The sequence below is a fragment of the Megascapheus bottae genome, chromosome 32, assembly GCF_031878675.1.
Source record: "Megascapheus bottae isolate mThoBot1 chromosome 32, mThoBot2.hap1, whole genome shotgun sequence".
Classification (NCBI taxonomy): Eukaryota; Metazoa; Chordata; class Mammalia; order Rodentia; family Geomyidae; genus Megascapheus; species Megascapheus bottae.
Genome location: NC_143540.1, coordinates 2,851,095 through 2,877,027, shown reverse-complemented (window position 1 = coordinate 2,877,027; position 25,933 = coordinate 2,851,095). Strand labels below are relative to the sequence as shown.

The following is a 25,933-nucleotide window of genomic DNA, read 5'->3' as shown; positions in this document are numbered from 1 at the left end:
AAACCCTAATTTCTCTTTTTCTTTCTTTAATAAGGAAGACTTTTCCACCTTCATTCTAATATGGACATTCTGTGGAGAGAATTGTTGCTATGGTAACAAGTGGGCAATCTTTTGTGGCCGAGAGAATAGCAGGCAAGAATTAAGACTATTGTAAGACTTTTACAAAGCCCTGAGGACATGTTTGTTTCAAATGTCTTGATTTCCTTTTTGTGTCCTCAGTCTGTCTGAGCTGTCCTGCTCCTCACACTGCCCCAAGCACCCCTTTATCTGTTTAGGGATGAAGAAGGTGATCCCTAGTCATGTGGCATATTCGGGTGCAGCACCTGCTCCTCGTGTTCCCTGCGCCATCCCATCAGAGAACTTAAGGGACATCTACCCAGTGAGACCTCCTGCTCAGAGAATGAATGACCTGACACAGCTTTGCCCAGCTCCCACGGTGTTCTGTCATCCCCTCACAACCATCCTATGAAATATTTGAATTGTCTAATTTAGACCTATTTGAGGCCCAGAGATTCTGTATCTGGCTTAGAGTCATTCAGAGATATGGCAGGTTAGATTCCCGTCCTCCAAGCCTAGTCCAAGGTTCTACGTATGATCATACTGATTCACCTAATATGCATTTCCTAACACCCACTGTATGCTAGGCTTTCCACCAGTAGCTATGGCCAAGTGCTGAAGCTGAATGATATGAGCCACAGGCACACAGGACTTGATAGTTGCAGAAAGGATGCTTCTAGAAATTATGAAGTTTAGAGAAGTCAAAGATGTCGCAAGCTTAACCAGCCTCTACAGGAAAATAATGTGCAGTTTTTATATTCATTAAGAAGGAAATAGACACATCTCCTGTGAATGCTCCTCGTCAAATTCTTCCTTTTTCTGTAAGCTGGGTCTACAGTTTACACAGAGAAATATCCATAGGCTTGTCTAGGTCTTGCAAAACCATTATTTAAATGGAGGTTCTTCAGCTGAGCACTTAGGAGCTACCAAACTCCCTAAGCATGGGTGGCAGTAAAGGGAATACTCGGTATTGTTTAAAACTCATCTTTTCTGAGTGAGGTTTTGATTGCAAACATTTAAATCTAGGGTCTATGGCAGCACTTTTCTCTCTGCTCTGTCTCCTAATTTTTTTTGGTAGGGAGGCACTGGCTCATGCCCTCTGGCTGTCCTGGCTGCATTTCTTTTTTCATGGTTGGGGGAGCTGTCTGGAATAACAAAGCCTTTCTAAGATCCTTGGGCTGACTAGGGCAGCAAGGATGAGTCACTTGAGAAGGCGCTGGTAACTCGACTATCTGTCTGCAGATGTGGTAGTGACCAAACACCAGAGCCCTTTCCATCCATGTGGCTGCATACCGGCTCAGACACAAGGTACTGAGGCTGGTGGTGGGCTGGCACTTACTCTGTTCCCAACACCTGGCCCATGGCCATGGGTGAGAATGAAAGAGGAGAGGTTAGAACAGGGGAGTTTCTGCAGGCATCCAGGTGAGCCCTCACCAGCCCGAAGTCCCAGATGGCCTGGAGCCTATGTGCTGCTCTCACCCAGATGTCAGCCGAGCACATCGTGAGGAGCAGCTGAGTAGTTCAGTGCTTGTATTGCCAAGTGGACACCATGAGTTCCACTTGTCAGCGTTCGAAAAATGTTGGGCTGACACCTCAGATGCCACAGAGGAGGCAAAAGAGGAGGCTGAGATTAGAAAGGGCCCAGTACAGAATTGCTACAGTGGACTAAAGCAGCCAATTAGCTGGTGAATCATCTTAAAGAATATTAAAAATATTCCCCATACATTTAATTAGATGTTCATATCTGACCACGGCCTGTATTCATTTAGATAGCTAAAATGCCATTATCACTTTCTGGAATCATGTCTGGATTTAACTGTGGCCACTCCTGGTCAGCATGGGTGGGACTGTCCAGGAGGAGGAGGCCTCTGCCAGGAAGGCAATCTCACTTCCTCCATGCCAGGGACCAGCCAACTTTATCTGGAAAGAACCAGACAGGAAATAGTTGGGACTGTGTAGGCTATATGGTCTTTGCCACATGGAGGCCCGTCTTCCTTGTAGCATCAAAGCTACCATAACGTAGAAAAAATGAATGCTCCAATAAAACTTTGATAGACAGAAAAAATTTCATGTCATAATTTTTTTACTCTTTAAAAAGAGAAGAACAAATCGGGCTGCGAGGTTGGCATAGTGGTAGAGTGCTTTCCTAGCATGCACGAAGACCCGGGTTTGATTCCTCGGTAACATAGAGAGAGAAAAGGACAGAAGTGGTGCAGTGGCTCAAGTGGTAGAGAACTAGCCTTGAGAAAGCCCAAGGACAGTGCTCAAGTCCTGAGTTCAAGCCCCAGGACTGGCAAAAAAAATATTGAAATCATACAGGCATTATAAAAATTAGCAGCCAGCCAGACTTGGTCCAAGGACTGTACTTAGGGATCCCTCACCATATATAGAAAGCAAACTGCTTTCCCAGTCCTCACACCACCCACCCACTGTGTTCAGCCTCAACTAGTACAACAGGAAAATGCCATCATCACTATCATGAAACCAACCGTTTTAGAAGTTCATGTTCTAAGAGAGAGAAGAACACGATAACAAAGCCCTGGCAATTTTTCAATTCAGAAACTCAGATAAAGATTCCTAAGAACTGCAGAACTTGGACACAGAGGCTTGACTGATCACTGCGCGTTAATTCCACTGAGGCAATGGCACTGCCCACCAAGCTCTGTGCCTTCCCCGCACCACTCAGTCCATAATGATGTCTAAGCAGGAATGTTCATTATCTCAGGCTGGTGCACATTTCAGCCCTGCTCGATTCATTGCTCTAAAAATGATCCTAAAAACTTGTGACTATTTGAATCAGGAGAAAACCCAACCCAGCACACTTCAGAATTAGCAGTCTTCTTAGGGTATTATATGACTCAATACTGGCAAGAAGAAAAAAAGAGAGCCCTTCAGTCACCATCTTCCTATATAAATTAACCAGATAAATTTAAAAACAAAAACAAAAAAAGTAATGGAGATAGTCTAATTCTGTAAAAGAATTCGCCAGCTAAAAGTAGATGCTATTCACAGGAGAATTTCCCACCCCCTGGGATTCTCAAAGCCTCCTGCAATGTGCTGTGGCAGGCTAGGGATGGCACAGGATTCTGTATCTGCATCAGACATTTATTGAGGCTGACAAGCTGAAGCCCTTGGCACAGTTTAATTTTCATGTAACCAACTTCCCGTTGTCCAGCTGTAGGCAAAGCAAATGAGCAGTGGAAGTTTTGAAGTCTACTCCTCGGCATCCTCATTCTCCTGTCTTTATATGCTTTCTGTAACTATTCTCCCTAGACCTTGCTATAGTTCTTCTTTGGACACATCGAATGCACAAAGTAAAGTTGTGGATTAGGAACCAAGCTTGACTCTGTCACAAAGAAACAGAGGCAGAAGTCACCACCACAGCACCCCAGGAAGCAACATTGTTGTGTGCATCAGTGAACAGATGGGAGTCCGTGTTTGCATTTGGGCTCAAATGTAACCCAGCAAGTGCTGGCTGTGCACCTGTGTGTGCACCAGGCCCTGAGCCAGGAACGGGGATGGGAATATGAATGACACCAGCCCTGCATGCGAGGGTTGAAAGCTGTTGCAGTGTTTCCTTCACAGTCCTAGAGGCTGTTCAGAAGCAGTCAGGATGGATGGGGACAGAAAGGTATATAGGGATAATTGCTTTGTAATTTTCCACCCTAAGACAGTGAGATGTAATCTCAAGGACCCTGACATACCTCTCTGAACAGAAAAAATCTCTAGGACATAGTTCACGTTTGTCTAAACGTTCCTTAATTATAACTGAGCCTGGTTCAGTAAATTTAGAAAGGAAACTCCTTTCTATGGGCAAACAACATGGCTGGTGACTAAGATTTGGTGAAATGAAGCTAGCCCAAGTTAAGAAGAGCGATCTAGGTAGACAAGTAGTGCAAAAGACAAGCCTAGCCTGATGTGAGGGGACCGCCCTGAGGCCCAAAGGGCTGCAGTTGGAAGGACCTGTGAGGTGCTTGCATTTGGAGTGTGGGAGAGGTAGCCTTGGTGACCCCACTTGCTCCACCACCTGGGTCATCACATCCCAGCTAAAGAGCCTGAGCCCTAATTTGCCAGTGACCTAGCATGGTGCCACTCTCTAGACTCCTCTCAGATTTACTGCAGAGGAGATTCATCAACATGAAGTTCAGTTCCCAATAGGTTAATCATGAAAGGAGAACAACAGACTTTTGAAGCGCCAGAATGCAGACAGTGTATTAATCACAGCAACAGAAAGTGGCTTTAATGTCTGTTTGCTTTTATCTTGAAATGAAAATGCACCTCTGTTACCTGGACCCTGTTACCCGAGCATTCAGAACAGAAATACACACATATAAACACAGAGCAAGAGAGGATTCCAGACTGTTTTTCATAACACAGAGCTGTCAGTAGAAATGAGCCCAGAGGTCATGTCAATTTGCAGAAGCAGAGAAATCAACCACAGAATCTCAGGCCCAGATTTTGCCACCTCTGTGGGAAAGGGGGAGGGAGGGATGAGGTGGCAGTGCCTAGCCTCTGGAAAGACTGGTTAGGACTCTAGGATGAAGGGCATACAGAATCCCGCCCCCCCCCCCAGTGTGAACATGCATCTCTGGAGGCTAAATGTCACCCATCCTGGCCAATATGGAACAAAGGGCCTCAACCTCAGCAAACATACACACTGCTGCAGAGAGGCCCCAGAGTCAGAAGAGCTCTGCCTATTTCACAGTCACACTTCATGAATGGAAATAAGAGAAAGGTTTTGTAGGGAGTAAGCCAGACTTGACACCCAGGAGCAGGATTCCCCTGAAAAACAGAGAATTAGAAGGGAACTAACTCAGTGTTGAAGCAGAAACAGGAAGTTGGATAGGACTGAAAGGAATAATTCCTCACCAAAAAGAAAAACAAAAACCACTATTCCCTTCTTAAAACTATATTTCAATTTCCAGGGAACTATGGGTAAGTCTGGTCATGTGACCATACCACTGCTTCCCAAGTCAGCTTTTGGTCAGTTTGGAATTGAACCAGGTATGACAAATTAGTCTTCCTGCTTCGCTCTAGCTTGTCCTCAGTGGCTTCCAAAAGAGCTGTTCATGCTCTGAGCTTGACAGGCTTAGCAAGAAACTGTATGTGCAAGTTGAATGCCTTTAAGGAAATGTGTAATTATTGCTGGGTAGGTCATGTTACTGCATGGGGCATTACAATGTCCGTAAGAAAGGAAGGGTGATCTGATAGGACAATAGTATGGGAAGTACTGAAGATAAAACAGCAGAAATAGCTAAGGGTAGCTGCTCAGGTATGTATATACATCATATATACATATCTATAATGCACAGTATGATGCAGGATAGAGGTCCCAACCCTTTTTAAATTCTTTACAAGTACTGAATTGGAAATTAGGTACTTGTTTCCTGTTACTGTTGCTCTCCAAACACTGAGTACAGTGCCTGGCACATAGTAGGAGTTTGGCAGGCATTTGGGAATGGACAAGGCCCTCCTTGTCCTAATGGCTGGAGGCTGGGCAGTAAGTATGCCTTTACCTTCAATTGAATAAGCTACAGAGAAACAGACCAGCCACATGTCCTTCTTAGCTGAGAGAAGCCTCTGGGAATTCAGAGTCTATGCACCCTCCAGCCAGCTGTGGGCCCTGGGTGTGGCTCTTGGGGAGGCAGGGTAGAGGAGACAGGATGCTGCACCTCTGGGTTTGTACACAATGAGGAGCTATCTGAATAACGCAGTGTGCTGTCTCTACAGTGTGGGGGTCTTAGGGATTACTTCCTCTCCTCTCCCATCTCTTAAACACTTAGTGAGAAGCTATTGAACCTCATCTTCAGGCTAGATTCTTAAAACGAAAGGTAAAGGTTCAGAGTTTAGCTAATCTAAAAGATCGAGGAATTTCTGCTCTCAGCCCCTTCCTCCCTTCTTTCTCTGGAAACACCGACACTACTTTAAACCTGCTTCCAGATGCTCAGTCCCGGTGTGTGCAGCAGGTCCTGCAGGTCTGCTGGAGAATCCATACAGCATCCACCCAGCAGGGAGGAGCTGCCGCATGGAGCAGAAATGCTTCCATCATTACTCTTGTCTGGACCATCATTAGCTGGAAGGGCCTCAGAGTAGTCTCTGAAAATGAATCTAGTCTAGAAAATGTATGTGTGTGATTACTTTGTCCCTGTCTGTGTATGTGAGTTTGACACAATGCAGGCTTTGGAATATCTCATTATAAAGATGAGACATTCATAGAAAACAGAATCTGAGTTTAGAAGAGTACATTGTTTCCTCAGTCTATAAGATTGTCCAACCACAGAAGATCAGAGAAAATGCCCTTTCCTCCCCGCTCCTTTCCTCTCACCCCTTCTCCTGCCTAACTGAGCTGTCATTCCCCAATCCAAACAGGCATAGAGTGAAGGGTATGAGAGTCCATATGTACATAAAGAGGCAGGAAGAAAATAACCACGTTGGGAATCTGAGGGGCTTCCTCCCATGACTGTGATCTTACTGTGTTTCAATCACAAACTTTAAATTTGTAAGAATTACAATTCTTGCAGTTTCTGAGTAATTTGTTAAATGCCTATTCAACACAGATATTTATTTTCAACCTTGGCTTGTAAATACCTACAAACTGATTCATGTTGGTGGTCACTGCGACACTTCTGTGAATTGGTCAATAAATATGATTTTAGAATTTCACAGTAAACACAACTTCTGAGTGTTATTGTCCAGACTCAACATTCTCTTCTCTCTGTCCTCACCTTACTTTCCTTTATCTTCTCTCTCCTCTCCTGTTTCCAAACAGCCTCTCTGCATCTTTTTACTGATCTTACAAGGAAGAAAATGTTTCCATCTGTACAATGCACACATGTCCATACTTTGTAACTGGATGCATGCAGACTTTGTACATGTATACTTCCACACAGAGAGACGCGTGAGCAGCAGAGCGATGAGGTTGGATGACCCCACTTTAACCACCTCACATGGCGCTGTTGACTCACTGGAGATAGCCTGCTATAGGCCATCCAGAGATGGCGTCTACATTCTCCAAGTTCCCTGTGTGCTATTCTGGGTGATATGTACATGTGTCACGTTTCCACCTCCAGCTGGCCACGGGACCCACAGCCATGGTTCCTGGGTCTGTAAGCTTCCACCCCCCTCACTCAGAGCCTTCCTCCAAGTGTTCTCTCCCCTAAGCAACAAGAGGGTGACCTCTGAAGCCCTCAGAGCCGACAGCTTTTCTGCTTCCTTTCCTTTCACTCCACACACCATCATCGCTGACAGTCATTCGGTCACAGGGGCAAAGGCCTCCTTAAGTCTGAGAGAAAATACCTCATGAACACATGCATAAGTGTGAAACACACACACCTGCAGATGTGCTTTGGCATGCACATGTACACATGCACAGATGTGTACTCACACACATACACACAAGGTCACTGATCTGTACCTTAGTAAAAACACTCACTTGACAAGGACCATTCGTAGTAGCCCAAGGAGCTCTCATTTGAAAGATACTGGTATCTGTCTTAATGGACATGAGACTCAGTACGATCATGCCTGTGAAATGTGTGCACTAGGTCCAGCTCTTTTGGGAGCTGCCATTATTATTTGGTACTCTCTAATAGAGTCACATCCTTGTCTACTCTTATATTCTCTAAGGAATTCAGTCACTTTCTCGGAAGTCCTGAGGTCTAGTCTCTAGAAGATTCTCTACTGGTGTCATCCATCTATTCAATAAAGACTGTTTCAGGAAGACAAAGGAAAGGGCAGGGAGATGCATAGATTTTCTAATTTGGACTGGAACATATTGGGTTTTGGTTTTTTGGGGGGGGAGGGAGGCCGGTTGGCAGATGTGGGGCTTGAATTCAGGGCCTGGGTACTGTCGCTGAGCTTTATCAAGGCTAATGCTCTAACACTTTGTACCACAGCACCACTTCCAGTTTTCTAGTGGTTCATTGGAGGTAAGAGTCTCACAGACTTTCCTGCCTAGGCTGGCTTTGAACCATGATCCTCAGATCTCAGCCTCCTGAGTAGGTAGGATTACAAATGTGAGCTACTGGCATCCGACTTGGAGCTTATGAAGAAATTGACTCCAGAGAGATCAAGATTATTCAGTCCAAAGTTACTAGGTTGGTGAGGAGCAGAGCCCGGATTCTTTGCAGATGTGGTGTTCAGAATGCTAGGCATGTACCACAAAAACAAATGCCTACCCACACCTTGGGGAATAACCAGCCTGAAGAGTTGAGTGTTGCTTTAAAATAGCAGAGTGTGCAAGATGTTAGAGCTAGTGGCAAGTGCTGTGTTCATTTTTATCACCTTGAGCTAAAATCAGTCCCAAAACTTACACCTGACAGGAACTGAAAAGCCCTGGATAGACAACTACAATTCCAAAAATAAAAGGAATGTTTTTAAAAAACTGTAAAAGAGTAAACACCAGCAGGAGAGCAAATTATGTGAAAATACTCAGAAACGAGAGTAAACGAGAGTCCTCCCCTGCAACAGTGACCACAGAAGATAGGCCCCAGGTCTCTACAATGACATGCCCTCAGACACAGGGCCACGTAGAGCCTTCATCCACTCACTTAGCTATCCATTGTCCAGAAATGTCCTATAGGTCCTTACTGTCTCCTGGGAGCTATGTATTCCTTGTGGCAGAACTGCCCTCAACAAAAGACCCCTGCTCTTAGTGAAGTCACAAGATAGTGGAGGAGAGAAATAATAAATACTAAATGATCTTAGAGGTGTAGAATTGAAATTATAATGAGTTCTACAACCGAGGAATATCTGGGCCTGGGAGCAGCTATGCGAGGAAGGATTCTGCAATCAGAAAAGCCAACATGTTCTCAAAATGATGAGCAAGCTGCGGGGGCTGGGGGGAGACAGAATACACAGACAGATACGGACAGGGGAGGAGAGACAGTAAGAGAGGGAAGACGAAGAGGGATGGATAGGAAAGGAGAGAGACAGGGAGAGGGAGGAGGATAGGGAGAGGGAGACATTGGGGGAGGCTACACTGCGCTGAATGCTCTTAACTGCTAATGAGAAAGTGACTTCCGCCAACAGAGTCACTGGGAACCTGGAGGTCCCAAGCTTCCTGGAGCCTCCGCTCCAAAGCCATGTGTGATAACAGGGCAGACAGTCCACACACGGATGTCTCCCAACCAGGAGCACTGAAGGAGGATTTCACACATGGTGACTCTATGTTCAGCATGCCTGGGCTGATTCTGCTGCCTGACTTCCTCAGCTCATTCGAGAGCAAGAAAGTAAACGTCCTGCCCTGACTCAAGGATACAGGTGGTGGTGATACCGACATCTCTCCTGGGCCCACTGAAGAGCTGGGGGCGGGGGGGGGGGGGAGTGTAAAGGCAGCAGTCTGGCCTGCGCTGCTGGGAGGAGCTGTGGGGGGAGGAAGGGATTCGGTTTGTGCACAGTGAAAATCTTAACCTGCCACGATGGCTTGGAATGTGTTCCTCCACTGACACAAACGGCCAGGGAGAGCCAGAACTGAAGAGCCCAGGGAAGAGACCCCAGCAGGCAGGACAGGCACTTCCTCCCTCTTCTTCCTCATCCCTTCTTCCTCTTTCTTTTCTACCTTCTCATCTTCCTCTTTCTTCTCCCCTTCTTCTCTTCTTTCTCTGCTTCCTCCTCTCCTTCCTCTTTCTTCTCTTCCCTCCCCTTTTCCTCCTCTTCCTCTATGTTCCTCTTGTTCATCCTCTTCATCTTCCTCTCCCCTCTTCCTCCTCCTGCTGCTCATCTTCCTCTTCTTCCTCTTCCTCCTCCTCCTTCACATCCATTACTACATTGCCTTACAAGACCCCAGGTTCATGGCTGCTGCTGTTGAGGCCTCAGCTCAGCTCTCTCGGGACCATGTTAGAGGAGCTCAGTGATTCGGGGCCTCCACTCTAAATTCCTATTAGGCTCTCTAGGTTTAATAGCGGCTATTAATACAAATTATGCTTCATTAAGCATGAAGCTAAGGAGAACCGGGCTCAACGGCTCCCGTTCAATGTAGGGCTGAAGGACAAACAGAACAGCTATTTTTAATCTTGGCAATGTCAATGGGGAGAAAGCAGCACACACACACACACCCCCGGACAATGGGGAGAAAGCAACACACACAACACACAACACACACACACACACACACACACACACACACACACACACACACACACACACACACACACACACACACACACACACACACACACACACACACACACACACACACACACACACACACACACACACCCGGACCTGGGCCTGTTGATTGTTCTCAGCTCAGCTTGTGACAATGGGGTTCCATTCGTTGGTACCACATACATAGGAAAATCCAGAAATGATGCAGTGGCTCAAGTGGTAAAGCTCTAGCCTTAAGAAAACTCAAGGACAGCGCCTAAGCCCTGAGTTCAAGCCCCAGGACTGGCAAAAATAAATAAATAAAAGAACATTGAGGGACCAGGAGGGTTGCCTAGTGGTAGAGTGCTTGCCCAGCATTCAAGAAGCCCTGGGTTTGATTCCTTGTTACCACATACACAGAAAAAGCCAGAAGTGGTGCTGTGGCGCAAGTGGTAGAGCGCTAGCATTGAGCAAAAAAGTAGCCAAATACAGTTCTCAGGCCCTGAGTTCAAGTCCCAGGACTGGAGGGGAGGAAAAAAAAAAAACATTGACTAGGATTTGCTGTGGGGGGGGGGAAGAAGATTGCAAGATTGCTAGGTCAGATGCAAAACTTGTCACCAGCTACAAGGTGATAAAACCATTGGAAGTTAGGGAAAAGAGGGTTTTTTTTTCTCCTGAACAGAACTACAAGTTAGCATGTAACTTTACAATGCTGGAGCTCTACTACATAGTAAACAGCAAGGTCAAACAGAGTCATTCTCACAGATAATTACTCCTTCCTTGGGGCTATTAAACATTAAGAGGACATCTGCCCCTTAATGGGTTGCCTTAAGTCATGTTTCTTCATGAACCTCAGAGTGACACCATAACCAAAGAGAAAGGTCTACAGAGGAAATGGCTGGCATACAAGTGCTTGGAGAATTCTTAGGAACATCAGGTGGGTTAATAATGAACTACATGCTGGCTACTCCCCATTACCTCAGTTTCTCCACTGTGAGCAGGGACAAAAATCGTGCAGTGATGGGAGACTCAGCTCATTCTTCCATCATGGTGAGTTGGGTGGAGGTAAGAGCAGCTGAAACATCCATACATAACTCAGCTCTATTCCTTGGCCTTGAGGCAACCAAGGAAGTATCCAAATGTCCAGACAGGTCAAGATGACCTGCCAAGGGTTTCCATGACCTCACTCTGATGAGCAGGGTGGCACTAGAACAAATCTTGAAATACCCAAAGATTTCCACAGTGACACAAATGATCACAAAGATTTTTGCTTTTCTTAGTATGTAGTGTCTTTAGATGTCTGCAAATTTCTTCCTATTAAAGTAATACCCTTCAGAGGGGATCAATAAAACACACAAAAAGTGGGTTCTCAGCCAGGCACTGTGGGCACATCCTTGCTACTCAGGAGGCTAAGATCTAAGGATCACAGTTCAATGCCAGCCCATCCAGGAAAAGTCCATGAGACTCATCTCCCAATTAAGCACCAAAAAGCCAGAAGTGAAGCTGTGGCTCAAGTGGTAGAATATCAGCCTTGAACAAAAATAGTAAGAGACACCACTCAGGCTCTGAGGTTATACCTTTTTATCTTGGTATACATAAAACCCAAAATGGTAGAAGGGAGTGCTGGGAAAACTTCCATCATCTTCCACAGTTTTACAGAACTCTTACATTAATTTTATTCCACACACTAGAGGCCAGGGGTTGGTCAGATGGCAACCAGTTAGGACTGTGCACCATATGATCTCTGTTGTAATTCCTGGACTCTGGCACGGGAGCAGTCGCAGACAATACGCAAACAACTGGATGTGGCTGTGGTCCAATCACATACACAAGCAGGTGCCAGGCTACATTTGGCCTGTGGACCCTATTTGGCACTCCAGCGGGCTCCCTAAACAAACATGACCAAGGGCCCCTCCCCGCTGCTGGAGAGCCGGATATGCCTCCTTCCACACGGCTCAGCACTTAGGGCCTTACAGCAGAGCAAACTATTGATTTGCCTTTGCCAACACACCTGCTGTCCATGTCATTTACTGCATTGAGCATCACAGACCCCTCTGCTTGGCAGCAACTGGGGAGCCAAACAGGTTAGCTCCTCCACGTTGGACCCATGGCAGCTGACAACCTGCTGCTGTAGTAGTAGGTACTAGCAGCTTTAAGTCCTAATTACAGGAAGGAGAACAAACCCCCCAGGTGATGGCTTACCAGCCTTAGATGATGGAGAGAGGGGGCCATGTGCTGGGTGCCTGCAGAGTTTCCAGAGGAGTTTTGGCACTGAGCTAGTCTTTGACCAGCCCCAACCCAGACCAGTGACCAAAGGTCTGAAGAGGGCCATGAAGGTAGAGTTCGTCAGAGGCTGAGATGGGGCCTACCTGAGAATCATCAAGAAGCTGAACCGCTAGCCTGGCCCACATGTATGGGAATGATGAGGCTACAGCGGAAGTAGCGGGCCAGGGCCCCTGTCTGAACATCAGCTGAAAGAAGCGAGAAACGCCTAGTGCAGCTGGGCACAGACAGAAGCTGAGCTCCAATCTCTTCAGGAAAATATCTCCAGTGATACATAGAGAATGGACATTTTTCTCTTTGAAACAAGATTTTTTGAGATGTTCAGTGAAGCCTATAGAAAACTACTAGGAAGCCAACTATACAGAAAGTTGTTCGTGTGTAGAAAAAAAGGACAAATGGTTTCTAAAAAGAAAAACTTTCAAAGAAAGGCTGTGGAACAACCCAATATCTGCTCTATACCTGGACAAATCAGGCTAGGAAAATGAACACCACAGATGTATCTAAAGCTAAATGTGCTCTTCATGTGCTGTTGTAAAATATGTCACCCACAGGAGAGAAAAAGGTGAGACCCTCCATTCCCCCAGTCACCTCCCCCCTTACACATTTACACTTACACACACACACACAGTGCTTATGGGATGTACCTAACAAGACCACATAGTCAATATAAAAATTTGGAAAGTCAAGATGAGGATCACACCCCATCACTTCTAGCCATTAAGTTATACTCCACTCCATCACAATAACAACAAGACTAGATATAATAACCAGGACCAAGACTGGCATTCTCTACAACTTCTATTGTAAAGCTCATACAAACATTTAAAAACTTACTATTCTGGAGACTGATCTTGAAATTCGTGTAGACAAATCTTCCTGATGGACAAAATCGGCCAAGGCAATCACACACCATCCAGGATGAACGTGCAGGAGCTCCTGTTCGAGCTGACAGCACGTCCAGTGGCAAGTGTTTATTAGTGTGATTGCTCTGAGTGTTGTCAGTGTTTCACATACCTGGAAGTTCAGGAGGCGATGACTTCGCCTTGCCACTCTAATCCTCTTCTTTCAAGCCAGGTGACACTCCACTGGTTGTTCATGATTGGTCCCTTACTGGCTTCATGGTTCCCATCCTGTCATTAATACAAAAGGGATACATTAAGTACATCGGAAGCCTCGCTTTCCTCTAATCTGAACACATAGTAATGGCAGAAACAAAATATATAACAAACTGGTAATATCATAGCCAGGTTCCACACGGAGACAAATCTGAATTGGTGGGTAGAGACTGAAGGTGTGTGCCTTGCCTCACTCTGTATCAACCCAGGGCCTGACAGCTGCATGCCTGCAACATAGGTGGGCAGGGAGCCCAGCCACTGACTGCTAGGTAAAGGCCAGACGTTTGTGGGGAAAGGCTTCTATTTAAAGCCAGGTCTTCTTTCTGCCCTAGGATGTTGCTGAACAGCAAAATAATGTGAAACTGAATCCATCTCTGGCAACTATCTAGGAAAAATAGAGACTTAGCTGAGTCCTGACACTGCTGAAACCCTCTGCTGGAACCCAAGGTCAGAAAAAGTATCATCACGGGCTAAGCAATGTTGGCTGGGTTTCTTCTTACATGAAGCATGAAATCAAATGCAGTGTGTGTGTGTGTGTGTGTGTGTGTGTATGTGTGACAGCAAAGTGAGACAGCTCCTTCCCCCTAAAGATAAGCCCACAAACCAAAATTCCAAAGCTGATCTGGGGACTTAAATTCAGGGCCTGGGCACTGTCACTGAGCTCTTTTTTGCTCAAGACTACTGTTTTTCCACTTGAGCCACAACTCTATTTCCGGCCTTTTCAGTAGTTTTTTGGAGATCAGAGCCTCACAGACATTCCTGCTCAGGCTGGCTTCAAATCATGATTCTCAGATCTCAGGCTCCTTAGTATCTACCATTACAGGTATGAACAATCAACACCAGGCTACAAGAAACTTTTTTTTTTTTTTGCAGTCCTGGGGCTTGAATTCTGGGTCTGGGCTCTATCTCTGAGCTTTTACGATCAAGGCCAATGCATTACCACTTGACCCACAGCACTATTTCTGGCTTTTTTTGTAGTTTAGTGGAGCTAAGAGCCTCATTGACTTTCTGCCTGGTCTGGCTTCAAACCACCATCCTCACCATCTCATCCTCCTACATGGCTAGAATTACAAAAAAAGATACTTTTAAAACAAACCCAAGACAAGGAGAAAGCCATGAGAATGTTTTCCAATGTTGGTGATAGCAAGTAAACAGAACAATCTAGTTTTCCCTGTCTGAAAAAATAATTGGGCATTTACCTATAATAAAATGATATTCTGAAGGAGGGATGAAAACAGATTTGATTTTTCTGCAGCAACATGGATAAATTATAAAACATTAAACTGCAGAGCTTTTGTATGGCAAAGGACATAGCTAGTAAATTAATTATGAAGCCTACAGAGTGGGAGAAGATCTTCACCAACCAAACAACGGACAAAGGCCTCATATCTAAAATATATCAACAGCTCAAAAAATTGAATCAATCCAAAACTAATCCCCAAAGTAACAACCATCCCATTAAAAAATGGGCCAAAGACTTAAAGAGAGTCTTCTCTGAAGAAGAAACAAAAATGGCCTATAGACACATGAAGAAATGCTCAACATCTCTGGTCATAAAAGAAATGCAAATCAAAACAACTCTAAGATTCCACCTCACTCCAGTTAGAATGGCCAGGATCAGGAAAACGAATAACAACAGATGCTGGAGGGGTGTGGCCAGGCGGGATCACTACTACACTGTTGGTGGGAGTGCAAACTCGTTCAACCACTATGGAAAGCAGTATGGCAGTGCCTCAAAAGGCTAAACATAGAACTCCCCTATGACCCAGCAATTCCACTACTTGGCATTTACCCAACCATCCAGAAATTAGGGCATACTAAATCCACTAGCACAACAATGTTCACTACAGCATTATTCACCATAGCAAAAATATGGAACCAACCTAGATGTCCCTCAGTTGATGAGTGGATCAACAAGTTGTGGTATTTGTACACAATGCAATTCTATGCTGCTGTCAGAAAAAACGGCATCGACCCATTTGTTAGGAAATGAAAAGTCTTAGAAAAAATCATATTAAGTGAAGTAAGCCAGACTCAAAGGAAATTAGGCTCAATGGTTCCCCTCATTCGTCATAATCAGTAGAAACCTTGGGCTCTACTAGCAGAGATCGGCGATAGAGCAAAACCTTGATACATAAGGCCATATAGTATGAAGCTAATTGAAAAGACCTCCAGGATATTGAAACAAAAGCCATACAATGAATGATTGTCGTCCTTAATGTACTACGTTATCTCCCTTGGTTATCTCATATTGTTACAGTATCTCACTTTGTTATCTGATATATTGGATTTATTTGTATTTGGTTATTTGAAATTGGATAGGGAAGGGAGGAAAACCAAGACGGGGGGGGGGGGGATGGTAATGGGGACCAAGACATGTGAATTAATGCACCTTCTATCTGGCAAACATCATGTAACCCTTTTATTAATTACAATAAAAAAAAGAAAAGAAAAAAGTAAACAACAGAATCAGGAATATAGCACAGAATCACTTATGCAAATGAAGCCACAAACTGCACTACATCTCTTTAAGAAGAAAGCGATCTCAATAAACACATGGAATGTGGATGGTAAAGATATTCATAAAATAGTCCAGAATGAGCGCCTATGGGATCAGGTAACTTGTGAAATAAAGGGGAAACCTGCAATATAATAAAAAGAGGCCTTAGATCCAAAAAAGAGAGAGATAATAGTGTGCTTTGAACTAAAGTTTATAATCAAATGAATCTGAGCACTTGCGTCTATTTTAATTTTTCAATTTGAAATGAAATGTCAACCCCTGAGATAGATCTGTGGGGGACAACAATCTGTTGGGGGTCCCAGGTGTTTCCATGGAGTTCTGCCATGTGTTCCCAAATAAGCATGTTATGGAGCTGTAGTCTCTAGTCCCTCGCACACAGATGCCGGCCTTCTCACCCCTGTGAAAAGAATAGGCCACTCTGACCATTTGCATCCACTGAAGCAGTCAAGGGAGGATGCACACCTTTCTGTCTAGCTTCTGCTATTACTATTACAAGGAGTTTCAGGCACCAAATCACAATCCAGATAGCAACAGAGCAAGAAGACATGTTGCTTTCCAAGTGAACTTGCAAGGAGATATTGTGTTCCAATTTGGATAAGGAACTGCCAGTTTCAACATTTTTCTCATCAAGAGGGATACAATCAATGCCAGTGCCTGTAAAGATTCTCAAGGAAAGACAGTAAAGACAGAGAAACAGTTCCATCCATCTATCTACCAACTCTATTACTCTCTCTCACCACTGATAGAGATGATATAGGAATAGATATGGATATGAGATATAAATGTATCTATCTTGACTATTACCTCTCACCCACACATACGTGTGTGTTTATGTGCTAAATAGTACCCCAAGTTCCACTCCAATTCCTCCAGAAGCTAGTGGTGGTCTTCTTGTACCTGAGAGGCAACTGTAACCTGCACCATCCATAAGGCTTTCTTTCTGGGGCTCAATTCTACGAAATGGAGGAAACATAATCCCAAAAAGGAAACCTCCAAAAATAAGAGGAAAGGAATCTCTAACACCAAGAGCAGAGTTTCCCTTTTCAGCCTACTAGGACCACTCCTCAGTGAAGCAGTTTCTAGTAGAAAGTATCCTGACCTTTACATACAGACAGGAACCCAAACAAGAGGATGAAACTCGATTGTACACTGAATTTCCCAGTGATTTTTGCCACTTAAGATCCCAAATGAGGGCCCGGGAGTTTGGCCTAGCGGTTAAAGTGCTTGACTAGCATGCACAAAGACCCGGGTTCGATTCCTCGGTATCCCACATACACAACCAAGCCGGAAGTGGCAGAGATGAGACACAACCAAAACCGGAAAAGTGGCAGAGACAAGACTGCGACGGCGACAGAGAGCGAAAGAAGCGAGCTGAGCTGAAGTGAACAGAGCCCAACCGAGTGGTGGCCAGAGCGCGCAGGACCGGAGCGTGCGGGAGCGAGCCGAGCCAGAGCCAGCGAGGACGGAGCAAGCGGGGCCAGAGCAAGCCAGGGCCTGAGCGAGCAGAGCCAGGAGCAAGCGAGAGCTGGCCGGGCCGGAGCGAGCGGGGCCAGAGCAAGCCAGGGCCGGAGCGAGCGGGGCCAGGATCGTGTGGGAGCGACCCGGGCCGGAGCGAGCGGGGCCAAGAGCAAGCTGGAGCGAGCCGGGCGCAAGCAAGCTGGGCCAGAGCGAGCGGGCCGGAGCGAGCGGGGCCTGAGCTAGAAAGAGGGCCTAGCCGGGCCGGAGCGAGCAGGGCCGGAGCGAGCGGGGCCGGAGCGAGCAGGGCCGGAGCGAGCGGGGCCTGAGCTAGAAAGGGGGCCTAGCCGGGCCGGAGCAAGCAGGGCCGGAGCGAGCGGGGCCAGAAAGAGAAAGGGGCCAAAAAAAAAAAAAGATCCCAAATGACAAGCGCCCTGAGATATAATGACGAATCTACTTCTGTTCTCAAGAGTACTGATCACGCTGTGTCTTCAATGAATCTGCCCAGTTATTTCCACTAGCAGGCAGTGAGGCCCTGGGTCTACTAGAACAGAGATTTCCCTGGGCATGACTGTATTCAAATTTAAATGGCTTCAGCTTCCCTGCATTTGCTCCTCTACCACCTTGCTTACTGGTCCCTGTGGCATCAGAAGTTGGACTAGCTTTCGAGGAATTACTTAGCTAGCCCAAATCTGTTCATAAACGATTCCCATAGAAATCTGTGGTGAGATCTCTTTTCCCTTGTAACTTACTGTGCAATCGGAGGTACACAAGGTCTTTGAAGCAAGGTGTTTCCCCAGAGAGTTACGACAGTGAAGGAGGCACCTCTCCCACTGAAACCACTGTGAAGATGCTAGCTTAGCCACACACTCCCCTCCCCCTTACTTTCCTCCTTCCTTCTGTCAGCTACCCAGATTCACATGTGAAATGATAATGTTCTTCCTTTTTTGTCCTGCTGGCTGACTTGACATTTTGTTGGCAGCCTTCAGAGCACTTCACACTTCTTTGGGGGGAAAAATGTTGAAAGCAATTTATAGTTTCTCAGTGCATATAATAAATAGTTTTTTTCAAAACAATCTCTCAAAATTGCTAACAGTAACTAGGCTGAAGGAGACACTATTTTTCCTCTGATGGTTTTCCCCCTGGGAGATATTACCAAATAATTATAAAGGATATAAAGATTGAGGTACAGTTCAGTGACAATAAATCACTGATTTTCTCTGACAGACTTTATCATTGTTCAAAAAATATGTCCCCAAAATGACAGTACACTGACATTGTATCACTTCTTCCATCCCAATTTATATCTAGAAGTTCAAGAATGCTTGACTGGATCAGCTGTGCTCTATTTTGTGATTTGCCCTTTACTATTGTGCTGGTGGCTCTACATTCCCTAAGACCATGTATTCATGCTCTAAAGCTGAGCATGAAATGTGAGATGGTCTGTGCTTTACCTTTTCCTGGCCACAGTGATTTATTTTAGTGACTGAACCAGAGCCAGTAATGAGGCAAGTGATACCACTGGTGGGGACTAATGTTTGAACAAGTGACATACTAGAGGGCAAGGAACAGAATTGGGGATCCAAAAGACTTTTGAGTCCTCTCTCTCCATATCTACTGTTACCTCACCTAAATAAGCGCACTTCTTTGAAATGTAACATGCAACATGCTCTGGGAAGTGGAATATAAATGCCTGCACCCATGAATGACTTTGATTGTTGCATGATTTTTGACTGAGTAAATATTCCTGGCTTTTACCTTACTAGTTGCTGTCAGACTCTGTACTAGTCCAGGTCACCTACTCAGGATAATGGGACTGGGAAAGCATCCCTTTTCCAGGTCCCACAGTACCTGCTTACATAGAGCAGAAGATAGCTCAATTACAGCTGTACTGTAATACACTGAGTCTTCTCTGCCTCCATTAAAGACAGGGGGCCTCAGAGGCCTCCCTAGGAAGTAGAGCTGAGCTTAGTGCTAAAGCACTAGGCTTGAGCAGAAAAGCTTAGGGATAGTGCCCATGGCCTGAGTTCAAGCCCTAGTAGTGGCACGCACACACAGATACTTCCTAGCATTCTGTGCTCTAACAAGCTTACTTGTTTTGCCTGTATTTTCTTTTTTTTATATTTTTTATTGTAATTAATAAAAGGGTTACATGATATTTGCCAGATAGAAGGTGCATTAATTCACATACATTGATACCCTTTCACATGTCTTGGTACCCATTACCCTCCCCCCCACCCACCCCCCACCCCCCGTCTCGGTTTTTCCCCCTTCCCTATCAAATTTCAAATAACCAAATACAAATAAATTCAATATATCAGATAACAAAGTGAGATACTGTAACAATATGAGATACCCAAGGGACAGCAAAGGAGATGAGAGATAACATAGTACATTAAGGACAACAATCATTCGTTATATGACTTTTGTTTCAATATCCTGGAGGTCCTTTCAATTAGCTTCATACTATATGGCCTTATGTATCAAGGTTTTGCTCTATTGCAGATCTCTGCTAGTAGAGCCCAAGGTTTCTACTGATTATGACGAATGAGGGAAACCATTGAGCCTAAGTTCCTTTGAATCTGGCTTACTTCACTTAATATGATTTTTTCTAAGTCTTTCCATTTCCTAACAAATGGGTCGATGTCATTCTTTCTGACAGCAGCATAGAATTCCATTGTGTACAAATACCACAACTTGTTGATCCACTCATCCACTGAGGGACATCTAGGTTGGTTCCATATCTTTGCTATGGTGAATAGTGCTGCAATGAACATTGTTGTGCTAGTGGATTTAGTATGTCCTAGATTCTGGATGGTTGGGTAAATGCCAAGTAGTGGAATTGCTGGGTCATAGGGGAGTTCTATGTTTAGCCTTTTGAGGCACTGCCATACTGCTTTCCATAGTGGTTGAACGAGTTTGCACTCCCACCAACAGTGTAGTAGTGATCCCTCCTGGCTACATCCCCTCCAGCATCTGTTATTATTCGTTTTCCTGATCCTGGCCATTCTAACTGGAGTGAGGTAGAATCTTAGAGTTGTTTTGATTTGCATTTCTTTTATGACCAGAGATGTTGAGCATTTCTTCATGTGTCTATAGGCCATTTTTGTTTCTTCTTCAGAGAAGACTCTCTTTAGGTCTTTGGCCCATTTTTTAATGGGATGGTTGTTACTTTGGGGATTAGTTTTGGATTGATTCAATTTTTTGAGCTGTTGATATATTTTAGATATGAGGCCTTTGTCCGTTGTTTGGTTGGTGAAGATCTTCTCCCACTCTGTAGGCTTCATAATTAATTTACTAGCTATGTCCTTTGCCATACAAAAGCTCTGCAGTTTAATGCAGTCCCACTTATCCACCCTTTCTCTCATTTGTTGTGATTCTTGGTCCTTATTAAGAAAGTTTCGACCTGTGCCAAGGAGGTCTAGTGTATCTCCTATTCCTTCTTGTAAAGTTTTTAGTGTGTCGGCTTTTACCTTGAGGTCTTTGATCCATTTGAAGTTAATTCTAGTGCAGGGTGACAAAGAAGGATCTAACTTTAGTTTTCTGCAGGTGCTTAACCATTCTGCCAGCACCACTTGTTGAAGAGGCTGTCTTTCTTCCATTCTATTTGGGGGTTTTTTTGCCTGTATTTTCATAGACTCCTTTTGTATGTACTGGCTTCAACTGTTGAGTATATTGTAATAAGACAATTCATTCAAGTGAGGGGAAAGGGGATCATAAAATCTGCAAGGTCCATCCTCAGTGCTTAAAAAGCCTTAATAAAAGTCAAAGTTCAAGCTGTGTGCTGGTGCCTCTCACCTGTCATCCTAGCTACTTAGGAGGCCGAGATCTGAGGATGGCACTTTGAGTGGAGAACGATGGGAACTGTGATGCTGTTAGTAGACAAGATTGAATTCAAGGTCAAAAGCAGCATGGGCAATAGAAACCATCACTTGATTACAAACGCAGCAACCCATGGGAATGATACAATCATCAACTATTAAGAATCAAATAATAAGGCTTCCACCTTTGTAAGATAAAAATCATAGGAAATACAAAGAGAGCCTAACAAGAAAGATACAAGGAGTTTTAATGCACCTCTTTACCTCTCTGACAGATAAAACATATGAAAATAAGTAAGGAGATAAAATACACGACCAATACAATGAATATTACGTCTTTCCAGGCTGCTATTATGCATTTATGAAAATTACTATCCTTTAGGCATAAATTCAAAGAAGCTATTATAATTCCAACTGCATCTCAAGATTGCAATAAAATAAAACAATAAATAAGTAGCAAAGGTAGAAATACAGAAAAGCCAAGCACCTGGAAAGACAAGGAAAACATCTTTTCTAATTAAGTTGGATCAAAAATAATAAATATGTTTCAATTGATAAATATCTTAAACATAAAGCAACACCATTATAAATAAAATCTATGCACAATTCAAAATTGTGCCCAGAAGGAAATTCATATTCCTTCAACATGTATATTACTAAACCCACAAGTATTCAATATAAAAGTCTAAAAAGGAAAAAAGAAAACATAATTTAACAAAATGCTCAAGGAAAACATAAATTCAAAAAGCAATGAATTGGTAATCAACAACAAATAGAATAATTTTTTTTTGCCAGTCTTGGGCCTGGGCTCAGGGCCTGAGCACTGTCCTTGGACTTTCTCAAGGCTAGAGCTCTACCACTTGAGCCTCAGCACCACTTCCGGCTTTTTTCTATGTATGTGGTACCGAGGAATCAAACCCGGGTATTCATGCATGCTAGGCAAGCACTCTACCACTAGGTCAAACTTTCGGCCCTAGAATAAAATATTTTAAGAATAAATTCTTGTTAAGGTTATAGCTCGCTGGTATATTGCTTTTGTACTGTGACTAGGTGCTGTCCCTGAGCTTTTCTGCTCCACGTCTACTGCTCTACCACATGAGCCACAGGGCCATTTCTGGCTTTTTGTGGCTAATTAGAGATAAAGTCTCACAAACATTTAAACTATGGTCCTCAGATCTCAGCCTCCTGAGCGGCTAGAGTCTCACAAACTTTTAAACTATGGTCCTCAGATCTCAGACTCCTGAGCGGCTAGGATCACAGGCATGAGCCACCTGTTCCCAGCTAGTTGTTTTAATCACTTTGAAAATATAAATAAAGTGCACAACTATCAAAGGAGAATATAAAACACAAAATCTGACAAAATAAAGAGAAACTCATGGCAGAAACTACAAATGTCAAATGCTGCCCATTCAACCTCTTCCATCTAGCCAAAATTCTACAGTAAGATGATTTAACGGGTAAATTCTATCAAATTCTCATGGGGAAAATAATCCAAATATATGTCAATAAGCTCGTCCTCTACCAGTTGAGCCATGTGTCCAGTCCAGCTTTTTTCTGGTTATTTTAGAGATAGGGTCTTGTGGATTTTTCGATCTGGGCTGGCTTTGAACCCCTATCATTTTGTGTGTGTGTGTGTGTGTGTGTGTGTGTGTGTGTGTGTGTGTGTGTGTGTGTGTGTGTGTGTGTGTGTGTGTGTGTGTGTGTGTGTGTGTGTGTGTGTGTGATGAGTAACTCTGTCACTATACTCAACAAGTCAGAAAAAGTAAATTCCTTTGAAAACACATCCTGTTACAAGCAACAAGATTTAATGTAAAACATGAAGAGCCCTATAGCTATTAGAGACATTTAATTTATAATTTAAAAAAATCTCAGGAAATAAAACTCTAAGGATGATCTCATTTGTGAACTGAATTTTTAACCTTTGGTTGTCTCAATAGAAATGGGAAATTATTTGACAAAAATTAGCATTAATTCATAACTTTAACAGTAGAAACAAAAGGCACTTACAAATGCAATACTTAGAACCACAGTCATGTAGAATACTCACTGCTGAACCATCTGTGACATACACCTTATAAGTCTAAAGAATGCTGCTCAGCCACGTCTATCTTTTATCCCCCTCCTTCCATATCTAGTGTACGTGTGTCTGGAAATCAAAATGTAGAAATAGCTCTTACATGGCTGGAAGTTTAGCCTAGTGGTTACAGTGCTTGCCTAGAATGCATGAAGACCTGAGTTTGATTCCTCAGTACCACATACACAGAAAAAGCCAGAAGTGATGCTGTGGCTCAATTGGGAGAGCCCTAGCCTTGAGAAAGCCCAAGACAGTGCTCAGGCCCTGAGCTCAAGCTCCAGGGCTGGAAAAAAATAGCTCTTGCATTATTTCACATGATAATATACTTGGAAAAAAAATGGAGACATCTATCCCTGTCCTTTCAAGATCTACTAACTGGTTTATTTTCTATCTTAGCCAGCTATTAGTAGCTCACACCTAAGATCTGAGGATCATGATCCAAAGCCTATGAGACTTACCTCCAATAACCTACCAAAACAGCCAGAAGTGGAGCTGTGCCTCAAGTGGTAGAACACTAGCCTTAAGCAAAATTAAAATCCTGGAACAGCAATAAGGCCCTGAGTGCAAGCCCCAGGACCTATACACACACACTTTATGACAGGGCAAGCCTGGACCATGATCCTATTTGTGCTTCCCCATATGGCTGAGATGACAGTTATGCACTTCCAGGTGTTGGTTGAAAGTCTTGTGAACTTTTTTTGCTCAGTCTGGCCTTCAGTTGCAGTTCAAGGCCTTATCTCTGCCTCTCCTATAGCTAGGACTACAGGCTTCATGGAAATCAGTGATTGTGAGTATAGTTTGGAGTTCATGTGAAATAAATAGGTTGTTTACTAGATTTGATCAAGAAACTTTATATCCCAGTAGAATTCACAAGGGTTTTCATTGTAAATTAAACATGTGCCAAGAAAAAAAAAATTTTTTGTTTACCCATTGGGAATACAATTGTCTCCTAAAATTGGTGGGGCAATAGAAATCATTTTAAATGATTGCAACTAAAGGTAGTATTTCTAAGAACCCAGTACCCAACATTGGCATTTAGTGCTCAAAGGACTCTACGTTTCCCTAGGTTTTGCCATACCAATTAACTCGAGAGCATTCCCATAGCTAGAGAGATGACTAGATGTCTTCCATGGTCTGTGGAGTCAAGGAGGGGCGGGGGCAGGGAGGCAATGGCTTGGGCAGCATTCCTATGGTGACAGCGTTCCTATGCCCATCAGTCCTGTTAGTACAACGTGACTTGGAAGTGCGTGTGAGCCATATGACAGCTCTGTCCTCTCCTCACATCTTCCCCAAAGGGGACTAATAATCGCTAAGAAGACCCAGAGAAACAGCAGTGGTCTGGAAAGCTATGATCCAGATAATGCTTTGATTTTAGGTAGATTCCCAGAAGAAATCTTGTACGGATCCCATACAAAATGTCCTACTAATCTGTTTCCTTTACCACAGGCTTAACTGTATCTCCGTGGTAGTCTGTGGAAAAACCACAATAATAATTGTAGTCAAATGTCAGGTATTATAGGAGGACTCACCAATAGCTCCATTTATAGGTAAAAAAAATGACCCATAAAGCCTACACTCTTTATCATCACAGATGAGCAAGCAGCAATGTGGAGGAATGAAATGATTCACCCAGAACTGCATAGCTAATGAGCAGCCACACTGAAGCTGAAAGCAAGCCTGGTGATCAAGAGCCACAGCCCTGTCAACTATAGTGTGCTGATATCAGGGATCAGAAGGTGGTTCCTGGAGGGCAATGCAATAAGTACTCTATTCTGTCTCTCCTTATGATGATGAAGATTGTTTAGCTTTCATGACAAGCCAGGCACTAAATAAGATACTATATACATACAGTCCCACCAACTCCCTGACCCATCATCCAGCATGGCAGACTATACTACCATTCCCACATCCTAAAAAGGAACCTGAAAAACAGTAAACATAAGCATTTACTCGAAGTAGAAGACATCTGAAAGGAAAAAGAAGGATTTTTTCAGGCCAATCCCAAAACTAACTTCTGTACCCTTCACCCAAGTATTCTGGTCCACTTGGTCCTCATAGAACCTGCCAAGTTGACTTGCACGGCAGTAACTCATAGACCAAGGAATGAAATCCATTTCCCACCCCCAAGAAAATGAGGAGGTTGCAGACAAAATATTTCTGCCAAGTGTGTTACAATTCCATGCTTTCTGATAATTCTCTCAAGAGGAGACATGTTGTGCTAGTTTATCATTTTAAATAAATTCTCAATGAGCTATTTACCTGTCAGGCTGTATCTGCAGGGACTATTTTGGTAGCATCAGATAAATGAGCAATTAGAGAGTTTAAAAGCCTCTTAAATGTAGCAGGGCTTGTAAACCTAACTCCCAAAGACGGTAAATGTCACATCAAATGTCTTCAGCACACACTTCCCTTCTACCCCGTATTTCAACAGCTGTATTATGGCACTCTTTATCTTAGTCTTATCTGAGATCCCATCTGCCTTTCAGAGGGATGTAATAAGAAAGTCAGGCTCTTCGAATAC

At 44.0% G+C, this 25,933-nt stretch overlaps 1 long non-coding RNA gene across 5 annotated transcripts in view; it reads right to left on the bottom strand.

Annotated features, from left to right (window-relative positions):
• LOC150043023 (uncharacterized) overlaps positions 1-25,933 on the bottom strand; it is a 113,007-nt gene that overhangs the window by 12,022 nt on the left and 75,052 nt on the right. For 3 of the 5 annotated variants that reach the window (XR_016533477.1, XR_016533480.1, XR_016533478.1), the window contains exons 2-3: positions 13,441-13,556; positions 13,261-13,302 (exon numbers count right to left, since the gene is read on the bottom strand). This is a non-coding gene — a long non-coding RNA (uncharacterized LOC150043023). Of the gene's footprint in view, positions 1-13,260; positions 13,303-13,440; positions 13,557-18,269; positions 18,352-25,933 lie in introns of those variants that run through there. The other 2 variants (XR_016533481.1, XR_016533479.1) reach the window with 2 other exon arrangements.